Source organism: Eulemur rufifrons, chromosome 7, assembly GCF_041146395.1.
Source record: "Eulemur rufifrons isolate Redbay chromosome 7, OSU_ERuf_1, whole genome shotgun sequence".
Lineage (NCBI taxonomy): Eukaryota > Metazoa > Chordata > Mammalia > Primates > Lemuridae > Eulemur > Eulemur rufifrons.
In genome coordinates, this window is record NC_090989.1 from 231,725,741 (window position 1) to 231,740,805 (window position 15,065).

Sequence of the window (15,065 nt, forward strand, 5' to 3'; positions counted from 1 at the left end):
AAGTCTGGTCAGCCTGTTGCTGCCTGGTGAATAATTTCCAAACTTTCCCTCTGTCACGGCACCTCACACCCAAGACTCAAAGCCCACAAAACAGCATTTGATTGGCCAAACTTATATCGTGTGTCCTCTCTTGGCTATATGAGGATGGTGAGAGATAGCATATGGCCCCTTTGGCTACTATAATGGCTGGCAAATACTTGAGCCTACTCTCATACCAAAATTATAGAAGATGGAGAGAAGCAACTCCTCCAAATCATACAGTAATATCTTAGGAGAGACAAAGGTATCAAGGCTGACAAAAATGACCATTTTTTTTACAACTAGTATAATAGTGGAAGGGAGGCTTAACATACTAGCTCCATTTTGCTTCTGACTCCCTGCAGTAATATATTTTAAGTTAAAAGCTTCTACTTATATCTTCATTGGAGGGGAAAAATAAAAAAAATTAAATTAAATTAAAAAAAAGCTTCTGCTTAGCTCTGCACATAGGCTAAGAGAAAGATGGTAACTGTTTTCCCAAAACTAACTCCTAGGGAGACAAGAAAAGTACACACATGAGTAACAATGCCATGTTAAAGTTTTATAGGAACATGATGACCTGAGCCCTCCAAAGCTAATTAAGCAAGAGTAAAGAAATTTTACAACCTCCTTGGGGACTCTCACTGACACCGAATGTCTGCAATCCTTGGTTACCTCTTGCAACTCCACCCCCTGATACACTTAATATAAAAAGGAGCCTAAAGTTCATACTAACTTAAGATAGTTTTTTAGGACATCGTTCTGCCATCTTCTTGGTTTGCTGGCTTTCCAAATAAAAGTTGCTTTCCTTGCCCCAACACCTTGTCTGTCAATCTATTGACTGTCTTGCAGCTAGTGGTATAAGCTTGGACTCAATGACACTAGTAATGTCTTGACTGACTTATTTGAAGGGAAGGAAAACTAGACATGCTAGAGGCTAGAGAATCGGAATGGGGTATGATGAGATGTGAGCATACAATTTTATAATTGTACTATATGAGTATTAATATATTTGATTAAGAACACTGGTTAAATATAGAAATTATACACATTTTTAAATTAGAGAAAGATAGAATGACTAGAAAATACTAGATTCTTTGTTGAGATTTAATTTATTAAAAATTTATTCTTATAATGAAAATAAAAAATTAAGTAATAGCAATATATTCATCTACTTTGCATGTTAAATCATAATTAAGTCAGTGTGGTATAATAAAAATATTTGATTTTTAAAATTTGTGTATATTCATGGAATACAATTATGCTACATTGATATACTGCACTGTGGTAAAGTCAGGGCCTTCAATGTATATTTAGTCACTGTATATTTGATCTTTGTCTTACGTTCCTGGCACAAGGTTGCTAAAATTCTTGGAATTTCCTGGGTGATAGGAGTGTCTTTTGATCATACTTGAGTTTATGCTAATGAGGTGATTGAATGGGGAGAGGGAGGCCCACATAGCTTTAGGATAGAGCTGTTCATCAGAAAGAACAAATGATTAGAGGTTTTCTGGAGAGGAGGGAAGTAGTGGGTGAAGATTAAGCTCTGTAAAAACTCTTGAACAATGGCCGGGCACGGTGGCTCACGCCTGTAATCCTAGCACTCTGGGAGGCCGAGGTGGGCGGATCGTTTGAGCTCAGGAGTTCGAGACCAGCCTGAGCAAGAGCGAGACCCCATCTCTACTAAAAATAGAAAGAAATTATATGGACAGCTAAAAATATATATAGAAAAAATTAGCCGGGCATGGTGGTGCATGCCTGTAGTCCCAGCTACTAGGGAGGCTGAGACAGGAGGATCGCTTGAGCTCAGGAGTTTGAGGTTGCTGTGAGCTAGGCTGACGCCACGGCACTCACTCTAGCCTGGGCAACAGAGTGAGACTCTGTCTCAAAAAAAAACAAAAAAAAAACTCTTGAACAAGATTTGATAAACTTCCAGATTGGTGAACGCATCAAGGTACTGGGAGGGTGGCACACCTAGAGGGCATAGAAGCTCTGTGCTCCCTCCTCCATATCTTGCCCCATGCATCTCTTCCATCTGGTTGTTCCTGAGCTGTATCCTTTATAACAAACTGGTAAATGAAGTAAAGTGTTTCCCTGATGTCTGTGAGCCATTGTAGCTCATTATTGAAACTGAGGAGGAGGTTGTAGGAACCTCCAATTTACTAATATAGCTGGTCTGTCAGAAGTACAGGAGATCTGGACTTGCCCTTGAAATCTCAATTGGGGACAATTTTGTGATGCCGAGTCCTTTATCTTGTGTAATCTGATACTAACTACAGGTAGATAGTGTCAGAATTGGATTAAATTGTAAGACACTCAGCTGTTGTCTGGACAGTTGGGGAATTGTGTGGTCTAGAAATAGCCTACACGTTGGTGTCAGGAGTGTTGTGTCTGTAGAGAAACCATGTTTTCCTGACTAAAAGAAGTTATAATCAATTGGCTGGAAATAATAAGGGGATAAATCTGTATCTTTTGTCTTAACAAAGATTAACCTGAGAAATTTTGCCTGAGATTACTATCTTTTCTTGGATAATCTAATTAAAAACAACAACTCCCAAACAATCCTGGAAGCTAAGGAAAACAGATTTTTATCACTTTATAGTGTGCAGTCCAAAATGTGAATACTTCAAATAGCCAATCTCACACTTGCTTAATCCACCAAGTGAGCTGAAGCTTGAAAATCCTTATCTCCTTGATTTTTATCTATGAGGGGAGTGAGGTTGTGTTCTAACAATTTAAGAACATAGTTAAAATGCCGATTTTCTTGTTGTTTTGATAACAGACTTATATCTACATTGTCTGCTAATATTGGTGAGAAAATGAGTTTAAAAAAAGATGGTTTCATATAGATGTTAATTAGTTGTAGTTAAGCAGACACAGATTTGCATCCGTTATACCCTAACAAAAACATTTTAACAAATGGAAATTAAATTTATCTAGTTTTGCATCCTTAACTCTTTAGCTTAAAGAGCCAAATTAGAAATATAATATTCTCTTATGAATAACTACAATATATTATAGACTGTGAAGTAGATTTCAGATATAATCAGCAATTTTACAAGTAGAACTCCTGAAAGTGATAAAATAAATGGGAGAATAAAGAGTTGAACAAAATTTTATTTTGTATACTTACATATACAAATTATATATTTTATTTTATATACTTATATGTGCAAATTTACAATTAAGTATAATTAAAATAGTAAGATGTTCCATTTAAATAGTATTGACTACATTTAAAATTATCTAATTGGATGAAAATAATACTTTATGAGATATATACATAAAGCAGGCATGTGCCTAAGTTAGCTTTGTTTTGTTACTTCTGAGTGCCATTTTTGCTACTTGTTATCTCTATAAAGGTTAGAGAAAAGTAGCACATATGAGGGGACTTTAAAAAAATTTATGGAGGGTGACCACAGTGGCTCACGCCTGTAATCCTATAATTTGGGAAGCAGATGTGGGAGTATTTCTTGAGGCCAGGAGTTTGCAACCTTCTTGTGCAAAACAGCAAGACCCCATTTCTACAAAAAAATAGAAAACTTAGCTAGGCATGATTGCATGTGCCTGTAGTCCCAGCTACTCAGGAGGCTGAGGCAGGAGGATTGCTTCAGCCCAAGAGTTTGAGGTTGCAGTGAGCTATGATGACACTACTACACTCTAGCCTGGGCAACAGAGTGAGATCCTATCTCAAATAAAAAAAGTTTATGGAAAAGGAAATTAAAAGATAAAAATATAAACTTTATTTCTCAACATAAGTTTCATCAAGTCTGAGACAATTTTGTAAGCAATGATTCCAGCCATTTAATCCATCCTTAAGAACTGATGGTCTTGGGAATTTAAATATGTTAATGCAGTCTGTTTTATATTATTAACTAAAGAATAATGGGTTCCCTTTAAAGATGTCTTAAGATAAGGCAACAAAGAAAAGTAAGTCAAATCAGGACTGTAAGGTCGAGGCCTAATGATTTCCCATTGAAACTCTGGCAAAATTGCCCTTCTATTTTAATATGATGATGTTACCAAAAGCTTGGCACTTATCCCTGAGGCCACATCATCTAAGGGCAAGGACAAGTGGTTTGAGGAGAAGGAAAGAGAAGTTTATTAATTTGCCAGCAAATGAGGAGGTTGGCAGACTCCTGTTTTAAAGTGCCAACATCTTCCCTCTAAGCAGGAATAGAGAGCTTTTTTAAAGGGGAGGTTTTCAGCTTCAGGCTCTTGCTGTTTAACTATAGTTGATGGTTTTGAGTTATCCTATTTTGGCTGAGACAATCTTATGACCTCCACCTGGACAATTCCCTTGAGCTATGTCCTCGTACAAAGAACAAAGGACACTCCCCTCCCTCTCAGATGACTGGCCTGAGACAGGGATACAGGTTTCAATTCCCAAAAACAGTGGGAGAGGTTTTAGAGAGACAGAAAACATTTTTACCCTTTTTTAGGCCATTCCCCCTGTTACAATGAGAGGAATGAGCAGGAGCACTGCTCTGGTGAGGAAGGACTCTGGTGAAGATTTCCCAGGCATTTTTCTGCTAAAAATGGCTACTGTTCTCAAAACACTCTCATTATATGCAGATGTTATCTTTTTAAAGACTTGTTGTATGAGATTTTCTGATATTTAGGCATTACTTCTCTCTTCCTTTTTGCCCTAGGAAGGTTCACTGAAAAATCAATTCACAATAAAGCAGATTCATGAGAAAAATGATCAAATGTGTTTAATGTGTATAGACAGGAACCCCCAGAAAATGGAGAATTCCACTCTCCAACAGGGTTCTGAAGCTTATATGACTTTGTGATAAAATGGGTTATCAGAGGAGGAAAAAGAGGAATTCTGTTGAGGGGCAATAAAGGATTACCAGGGAGAATGAATGGATGGGGAACAAAGATTAACTGGTAAATAGTTTCCTTTGGAGTTTAAATGAGTCTGAGAGACAAGACAGTGTCTTCTTAAAGAGTCTCTTTTCCTTCACATGCTGGTCTTATAGGGAGGGGAAAAGAAGAACAATTGTTCTCCTAGGTGGGTCTGGATCTCGAGCAGATAAAGAAATTTCAAGGATTTGGGAGAGTGGATGGTGTGGTAGGGGGAGGTCAGAGAGAACTTGAAGCTTCTTCTGTCAGTCTGGCATGTCAAAATGCCATACTTTGGAGTAAAAATATTTCTAATTTCCTTCATAAATTTATTTTGATTCTGTTTTTATTTATGTCTCTTTGTCTCTGCCTACCTGTCTTTGTCTCTGTGTTTCTCTCCCTCTTTCTCTCCCCTGGATTGTCTGGATTGAATTGGACAATTAGAATTGATAATGTTTCAATTATGTGTTTTTTGTAAAGGTGAGCCTCCATGTGGACTCCTGTTGTACCAGAGGAAATGTCCTGAAAAAGGGTAAAATATTTTATGAGTTGTCTCTTTAAGCTCCCCACCTTTGAGAATTAAAACCTGCATCCCTGACTGAAGCCAATAATCAGAAGTGGTGGGGCATGTCCTTTGTTTCTTTGTAGAACAGGAGATGGCTCAATGGAATTTTCCAGGAGGAGGTCACAAGATTGCCTTAGCCAAAATGGGATGAATCAGAACCATCAACTATAGTCAAACAGCAATGGCCTGAAGCTGAAAAGCTCCCCTTTAAAAGCTCTGTATTCCTGCTCAGAGGGAAGACACTGATACTTTAAGACAGAACTCTGCCTACCTCCTCATTTGCTGGCAAATTAATAAATTTCTCTTTCCTTCTCCTCAAAACATTTGTCCTCATTGTTCTTCTGATGCGGCCTCGGGGACAAGTGCCAAATTTTCGGTAACACTGTCACTGTGTCAAAGACAAGGCAGCTTGAAACAGCACTTTGTTGGCTATGTTGTTTGAAGATGATACATTACATAAACCTTCTTATGGTGAAAGACTGAACCAGAGAATCAAAGGAAAGGATGAAATATTCCTTTCAGCCTCAGTGGTCTCAAGTAATAAATTATATTCTTTTAGAATTTAAAACATGTTTTATCTTAATAAATAGATAAACAAATAGGAAGAAATTGAGAGGTAAAGCATATTTGAAAAAAGTCACTCTAAATGTTTGGGATTCATATTAATTTAAGTACTGTTTGAATAATTATAGGTAAATAAGGGGAAATCATTTTTATTATGACTGATGTTTTGCCTTGCAACTTGCCTTCTCCCAGAAGAACTATCAAGGACACTGTTAATGGTTGTATAAACAAATTGTTTAATACATGGGTTCAGTGTTGAGTTGACATCCTTACAATTACAGAATGCTCCAGAGCTATTGGTCATGAGCATGTGTAGCTTCACATTTTTCTCTTTCCTAAAGGGATGTTTTCGCCCATCATGTGCAAGTACTAATAGAACTTGCTAATCCCAGAGCAAAAACACTTCACCTGTGAAGGAATATAGGTATTGCTTGAATGGTTTCCTTATAAATACTAATACCTGTCCTACCTTATTTAGCCCAGTAAATCTCTCAGAAGGTATAAGTCAGGCAACATGAATACAAACTTATAATTAGGTCAGATGAGAAATGTAAACACTTTGCCATTAACCATGTTTCTCAGCTCTTCTGATTTGAACCAATAACCCCAACTGACCAAAGGTTAACATATTACCAGGTTTTTCTTCAAACAGCAGGTGGTGGAGGTGCTTTTCATTTTCTTTGAGTTTATTTAAGGTCTTTTTAATATGCACTAAACTGGAAACATGATTTGCATTTCAGTGTTTGGAAATTAGGCCTGCCTCTTAGATTGACTCAGGAGATTTGGCCTTTTGGGGACTCTGCTTTTGGGGAAATGAAAACCTAAAAAACACCAAAAAAACTAAAACCAAAAGAAAATAGCAATAACAATAACAAATATATTGTTGGCAATAAAATGAGTCCCAACACACTCTTTTTTCATGTGAATTCCTATGACAGCAGCCTGTGAAAAGTCTTTTTATTTATTTATTTGAATTCCTGATCTTTATTCTTAGATCACACATACAGGCAAACTCAGTAGTGTAAGAAAGAAGTATGTTCATCTCACCTTTCCAGAAATGTATGAACAAGTTTAAGGGATGAATTACATTTGAAATTGATCTTCATTTCCATTCTCTCACCATGTCCATATACCTCTGATGTCCTATTTCTTCCTTTATACTATTTTTGATACTAAAGAAATGGAAATTCAGAATCAGAAAACCAAGGCCAGAGTTGGGGTTTAGGAGCTATCAAAGATGTATCAAAATCTAGCCTGGGTGTCACCAACCATAGATTCCAGGGTTGAGGTTTCATTTTATACCCAGGTTGGGTTGCTTTGCTGAGTATCGCTGTGAGAGTGGCCTCTAAATCTAGCAGCATAAGAAAGAACATCCAAGGTTTCCCTGTTACACACAGGATGAAGTTCAAATTCTTTCCACAATATAAAATATTCTTACAACTTCACCTCTGCCTACTTTTCTAGCAATATGTCTTCTACTAATCCTTATGTATATTCACACATCCTCTAAGCATGAACAGCTACTTGCTAGCAAGTTTTACTGTTCTATGCCTTTACATATGCTGTTCCTTGTATTTGGTAATTCCTTCTCTTCTTTCTTCATTTTGAGAACTGCTCATTAATTTTTAAAATATAGCTCAAGGATCTGTTTCTCTGTGAATTGAACTGCAGTTGAATGTACTTTCCTTTCGGCAAATATTGTATCTTGTATATTGTGTCATTATAGACTTTGTCATACTATATCACTATTTATTATTTTTCTTGTCTACCCCCACACAAGGCTGAGAGTTCTTTGAGGTAAGAAGTGTGTCTTCTTCATGTGTATCCTTGATAGATAGCATAATGGAATACTTTACACATTTTAAATATGCAAAAAGTGTTGACTAAAATGTTTGAATGGGAGATAATGACTCTACAACTATTATTTATAATATTTTGAAATATCAGTTTTAGATACTGCTGCAATCTCACCCATGCCTTGGGACACCATGATGCCATGCTTTGACTTCCTTTCCCCAATGAAATACAAAGTTTTACTCAGAATGCCTTCACCAAAAGCTAATGATCTGACCTGCCTATTGTCTTCACAACCTATACAATGCTTGTAACCCTCTTAGCTGAATTTTATTTTCTGGCAACTACTTTTGCCAAGAGATTTCTTGCTTGCCCAGGATATTTTATATGGAGCCACCTTTTTCCTTGGGGTACTCTGTTGTAGGAGATCAGAATATGCCAACCCAAAATATTAATAAAACTGTGGGAGAGTGGAATATGCCAACCCCAAATATGCCTCTTTGGCATAAAGATTATTTTGAGCTGATAATTTTAAGAAATAGCTGACAAAAGAGAAGCATTCTGTTTTGGGAGCTGTATATTTGTACAGGCAATTTACATATATAAAGAAATCTCCATTTGTAATGGTGTCTTCCTTTACTGCACCAAAAAAAGAGGAATGACTCTTAATCACAGGACTATTATCAATGAAGAAGGCATGAACTTAAGTTTGTATAATACATCTTATCCTCGTTTACCATACTTTTCCTGGTCACCTTCCCGTAACTTGTCTCTCCCATATCTTCTTTCTTTTGTTTTAGCTAAAGGTAGAATTTAAATTGAAGTTTTAAACACTTCTTTGAGTTACTCATTCTTGGGTACTCCCATATGTTACATGCATGAAACACATGTTAATAAGCTCCTGTTTTTTTTTTTTAAACTTCCGTTAATCTATCTTTTGTTACAGAGAACCAGCCACCCACGTATAAAAGTAGAAGGAAAAAAGATTTTACTTCTCCTATACTCTCTTTTAGAAAGGGAGTAACATAAAGAGAAGACCCCTGTAAACATTGGCCTAGGCAAGGAATTTTTGAGGAAGACCCCGGAGGCAATCACAACAGCAACAAAAATAAACAAATGGGACCTGATCAAATTAAAAAGCTTTTGCACAGCCAAGGAAACTATCATTAGTGCGAATAGACAGCCTACAGAATGGGAGAAAATATTTGCTCTATGCACATCCGATAAAGGGCTAATAACTAGAATCTATACAGAACTTAAAAAATCAACGAGAAAAAAATCAAACAACCCCATCAATAAATGGGCAAATGACATGAACAGAAACTTTTCAAAAGAAGACAGACAGAATAATGGCCGGCAAACATATAAAAAAATGCTCAACATCTCTAATCATTAGAGAAATGCAAATCAAAACCACAATGAGGTATCACCTAACCCCAGTGAGATTGGCCTTTAACAAAACAATCCCAAAACAACAAATGCTGATGAGGATGTGGAGAGACAGGAACACTCTTACACTGCTGGTTGGACTGCAAATTCGTGCCACCTCTGTGGAAAATAATTTGGAGATCCCTCAAAGAGCTAAAATTAGAAATACCATTCGATCCAGCAACAGCACTATTAGGCATCTACCCAAAAGAACAAAAGACATTCTATAATAAACACATCTGCACCTGAATGTTTATGGCAGCACAATTCACTATTAACAACCCAAGTGCTGTCAATTCATAAGTGGATTACTAAAATTTTGTGTATGTATACAATGGAATATTACTCAATTATAAGAAATGCTGGTGATCTAGCACCTCTTATATTTTCCTGGATAGAACTTGAGCCATCCTCTGAAGTGAGGTATCACAAGAATGGAAGAATAGGCTCCACATGTACTCACCATCAAATTGGCACTAACTGATCAACGCTATGGTGCTCACACGGTAGTAATATTCACTAGGGATAGGGGGTTTGGGGGTGGGTAAACTCACAACTAATGGATGCGTTGAGTGTTGTAGGGAGGAAAAGGCACACCCCAAATCATGGTTTGGGTGTGGAAAAGTCATAACATGTAACTAAAATGTTTGTACTCCCATAATATCCTGAAATAAATAAATTAAATTAAATCCTTTAAGAAATAAATATAAGAATATTAAAAATAAGAATATTGACATAATTTGCTCATCAAAGAAAACTGGATTTTTTTTAACAGAAATAGAATGTGAAATTTCTAAAAAGGAACTATTTTAATTTTTTTGTTTTGTTTTGTTTTTTTGAGACGGGGTCTCTCACTCTTGCTCAGTCTGATCTCTAACTCCTGAGCTCAAATGATCCGCCCGCCTCAGCCTCCCACAGTGCTAGGATTACAGGCATGAGCCACCGCACCCGGCTGAAAGGAACTATTTTGAGATTTCCAAAGTGAGATAGAAATTCCAGAACATCTGGCAGCAACATCTCAGAATTCATGTGTATTTTAATTTTTGAAGAACATACTGATTTAATAATGTTCGGGTGTGCATCCTCCCAGGGCAAATGCTTTTAGAAAGCCACCATTACAACATCTGATATTTTCCCTAAGAATTTAAAGTATCTATGACTTCCATGGGCATTCAGTATAAACTTATTAATTGATAAGGGGCTAAAATTTCTATTAACTTACTATGTTGCTGGCAATGAGTCTAGAAATTATTGAAGATGTATTATTGTAATAATTGCTCTTATTAAAATTTGTTACTAACAAAAGTTGGCATACTCATTAGTTTATCAGATGATATTTTTGAGCTTGAATGAGTTTGTTTTTGAAAATATATATATGTATATACTCCTATTTATTTCTTTCCTTAAACACCTCAAATTGCTTCAGTTTGAGTGATTTTTATGTGTTTGAAATTTCATCTGGGTTTAGAGTCTCCTGGAATCCCAGCATATGCCAAAGCATAAAGAATAGTTTGAGTGATTTTGAATGAGAACTGTAATTTCTAAAGTCCTCTTTGCTTTTGGTGAAATATTCCTACATTTGTTGAGCTTCAGTGATTGCTTGAAATCATAGTGTATTTGTTTCCTGGGACTGCCATAACAAACTTGGTAGCTTAAAACAACAAGAATTTATTCTTTCATGGTTCTAGAAGCCAGAAGTATGAAATCAAGATGTTAGCAGGGCCACACTCCCTACAGAGGCTTTAGGGGAGAATTTATTTCATGCCTCTTCTGTCTGCTGGTGGTTGCCAGATTTCTTGGTTTGTGGCCACATCATTCTGCCTTCTCCTTTGTGTCTTTCTTTACTCCTATGTATCTCTTATAAGGATACCTATCATTGGATTTAGGGCCTAACCTGGAAAACCTAGAACGATCTTCTTATCTAAGATCTTTAAATTAATTATAACTGCAAAGACTCTTTTTTCAAATAAGTAACATTCATAGGTTCCAGGGACTAGGGTGTGGGCATAGCTTTTGGGGGGACACCATTTAGCCACTACACATGCCTTTCCATAGAAATTCTATAAGGACAAAAGATTCCTTTTTGGATAAAATAAGTCTGCATATTTACAATTTCCTTCTTATTTCTATTTGGTTGGATTTTGTAGTTATAAATCATATGGGTATGCTCGTGGGTTACATTTGAGACTGGTTTTAGAAATAAATTCATGTTAGTGAGGAGATTTTTATTGCTATTTTTGTTGGCTTTTTGATTAGCTACCTAAAAAAGAGTTATAGTTTTATTTACAATTAAGTGTATTATTTGTAGATAGATATGCTTTTTAATATGCAAGGATGGCCATAATGGAAGATTCTCTTTCAGTTCTGCCATAAATTATATGTCAGTTTATATAATATTAATATATCTTTCAATAGTGAGATGAACAAATCCCAGAGATGGAGACAATTTGGAGTTGGTTTCACTAACATTCATGATTAACATCCGGAAGCCTTAGAAGTGACTTAGGACAAATATCAGCACATGTTTCTTGTTGGATAAATCTCAGTGGAAGAGGCATACAAACATTTGAGTATAACTCACTGTTTTTGAAAAGTATTGTATCATCAAACCTTGCACACTCTTATTCCTTTAGCTCTTTTTTCTTGTATCCAGTTCCTGGATTTGAATTCCTCCAGTTGTAGTATCACAAGCCACCAAATATTCCAGAGAATATAATTTTCACACTTTCCATGGCTGTTGTTAGGATACCTCTGATTTACTACAGTTTTACATCTACTCTAAAATATCCATTACTCAAAAACAGGTTGTAAAATTCTGACAAAGACCTCTTTCATCATTATGCATCTATGATATAAATGAGCTTTCATGGCTACATAAAGAAGAAAACACAGTTCAGTTAACTAATGCAACTGCACTAAGTAAATAAACAAAGCTCAAGTCAAATATAAACTAGGCTTTGCTGTGTGCAAACAGACCCAGAAGAAAAACAATGAACATCTGTAGTTCAGTGCCACTAGAGCATTAATTTGCTTTTAGGTGCTCTTTCAAGAATAAGAATATGTTTGCTTTGATTACAATGATGATTTTATTTATATCTAGATCTCATTATTGTTGATATATTTGTACTCATTCCAAGGACTAACTTAGTCTGTATTAATTATATCTTTTAAAAGCGTTCTAAACTGACCAGAAGATATTCAATTTATTTTTCTCCTACTTATGGCTCAACTGAGGAGAGGTATGGATAATAAAAATCTCTTTGTATATTTAAAGGATTAAGATCTTCTTTCAGTAATCTGACAGTGCTCCCACCTTAAAACTATTTCACTGACACTGAAATCTCCCAATGCAATTCTAACAAAGAGAATATATGTAGTTTGGAAAATTGTCTCCCGTCTCTTAGGTGATCACATAAACGTAATGGTTTGTTCATGCTGCCTCTCAACACTCATCTGTTTAGAAGACAAGCTAAGAATAAATTAGCCCAATGGGGTCTATTGGGACAAATATTTCAAAACATTGTAAATCATCACCAAAAAGTTTTAGTTTTTTGTTGTAAAGGGAAAGTATGACAGTTGATTGTAAAATGTCATCCAATTGTCCACTGTTGGCATAAACATTCCATAAGCACAGGGACTTTGTCCATTTTGTTCATAACTGTATCCTCAGTACCTGTAACAATTCCTGGCCCCTTGTTTGACTATGATTCAGAGAGAATGTTCAAACCCTCTGATTCAAAGACTTTTGTACCTTAGCAAGGTTCAATAAGGTGTGCTTGGCTCCTTCAGTTTTTGGATCATGGAGCTTGAAGTTCTTGCCAGGGGCAAAGTCTCCCTAGCCAAAAACATAACTTCATTGAACTTTAGAATAGGAAGGCATTTCAAACTTCTCTCAATCAACATCTTCAGTGTTAACAACGAGGAACAAAACAAAACAAAACAAATCCAAAACCAAAAAACCTAGCTCTGGAGAAAAAAGGCAATTTGTGGAGAGTGGCCCTGAGAATGAGTGACAGAGCCAAGATTAAAATCTAACACCCTTGCTCCCTAATTCTAAGACCACAAAGCAGAGTGACAATGACATTGCTGACCTTTGAAACTGCAGAGGAAAGATCTCAAGGCTTTCAGCCTCCCTGGTTGAACAAATGCTACTGAAGAACTCTGAAGATGTATCCAAGTTGCATTATCCTTCCTTCACACTTCTTTTACCTCCAACCCTACTTTCTCTCCTCTCTGAGAACATTGACATTCAGACCCTTACCTTGTTTTCTTTTTTCTATTTTTCTTTTCTTTCTCCTTGTAATTCTTATGTTCTTGCCTAAAAGATTCACGTTCTGACTTAATCCCACTGACCTAATAAAAATTTCTCATCTTTTTCAAGAGGACCTTTGAAAATGAAAATGAAAATGACTTTCCAAAATGTTATAACCAATGATTGCCAGATCTGGGACTGGAACCCAAGTGTCTTGTGTCCTAATCAAAGTTCTTTCTATTATGAGACTATATGGAGAAATAGTAATGCCCTGATTAATTATAACTATCCCAAAGATGGATAGAAATTACCCTTTTAAATGTTATTTCCTCTATATGAAAATTGACAATCTTTCTGTCCCCGCTCTCTCTGCCCAAGACACTAGCTGCTTCTCTGTTTATAAGAAAAATCCCCAGGTCTTCTCTGCCTACCTTTTGTTGATGTCTACACTCAGTGGGCCTTCTATGTTTCCCTCTTTTAGTAACCAAGCTGTTTTATTTACCATCCCCAGAACAGATAAAGCTCTTATTCTTGCTTATAGTCCCACTTCTCTAAGAGAACTCAGTTCATCCTTTGAGACTCTTTCTCCCTCTCTCTCTGTAGTAATACATTAGGTGCTATTGGAAGCTTTAAGCAGAGGGAGGAAAGAGAAGGGAGTGAAAGTTTTCTTTACATGGCTAGGAATTTTATAAATAGTATGTAGTCGCATTTACATTTTACTTGTAAGGACATTGAAGACGTGGTAGTTATATAAACTGCATGGCACATAATTTTGGGAATGGAAGTTGGTTCCCATGTCCCATGCCCAAGCTCTTAATCATTCAATTCAACCATTCCTTAATTTTAAAAGTGATAGGAAGCTAAAACAAAAGTCATAATTTTTATATATGATATTAAGAAATCTGTCGCAGGGCAAAGAAGATGTCAACTTTATCCAAACTAGCAGGGGACAGGTGGTGTTAAAAAGAGATTTTATGGACTGACCTTTTTTGAAATAGAGGGACTGGGAAAAATCACATACAATGCTATTACAGAAACATTTACTCTTACCCTTAAAATAATTGTCTTCAAAAATAAGAAAACCAGCTTAGCTTAAGAAAATTTGGCTTTTGGCTTTAGTGGTAATGAAAGAATTTAAAGAATAAGGCAGAGTGTGAGAAAAACTGATACACAGATAGATAGATAACTACATCAGGCTTCTAGATAAATAAAACAGTCATAAACATTACAATGGCTGACAGCTGCAAAAATAACTGAAATTGACAGTAGCCGATACTACCCAAAGCTGAAGAATGTAATTTACATCTTAGTGAAATTAAACATACTATAATAGCTTAGCTTCCAGGCAACAATACTATTAAATTTGCAGTAGTAGATTATGACATCATCCAAAACCCCAGGATACACACTTAGAGCTGGCTATTATGGTTTGTAATCTGTATTGCTGTTCTGGTTAGTTTTTCATTTAATTCATTGCAGGCTTCTATTAAAGAAAAGACAAATAACAGCAGTTGAGGATGCTGCTTTTTGCAAAAGCTGTTAAACCTCAGGTTGCAGTGATGTCACATTTTAGAATCAGTAATAATAGCTTATATC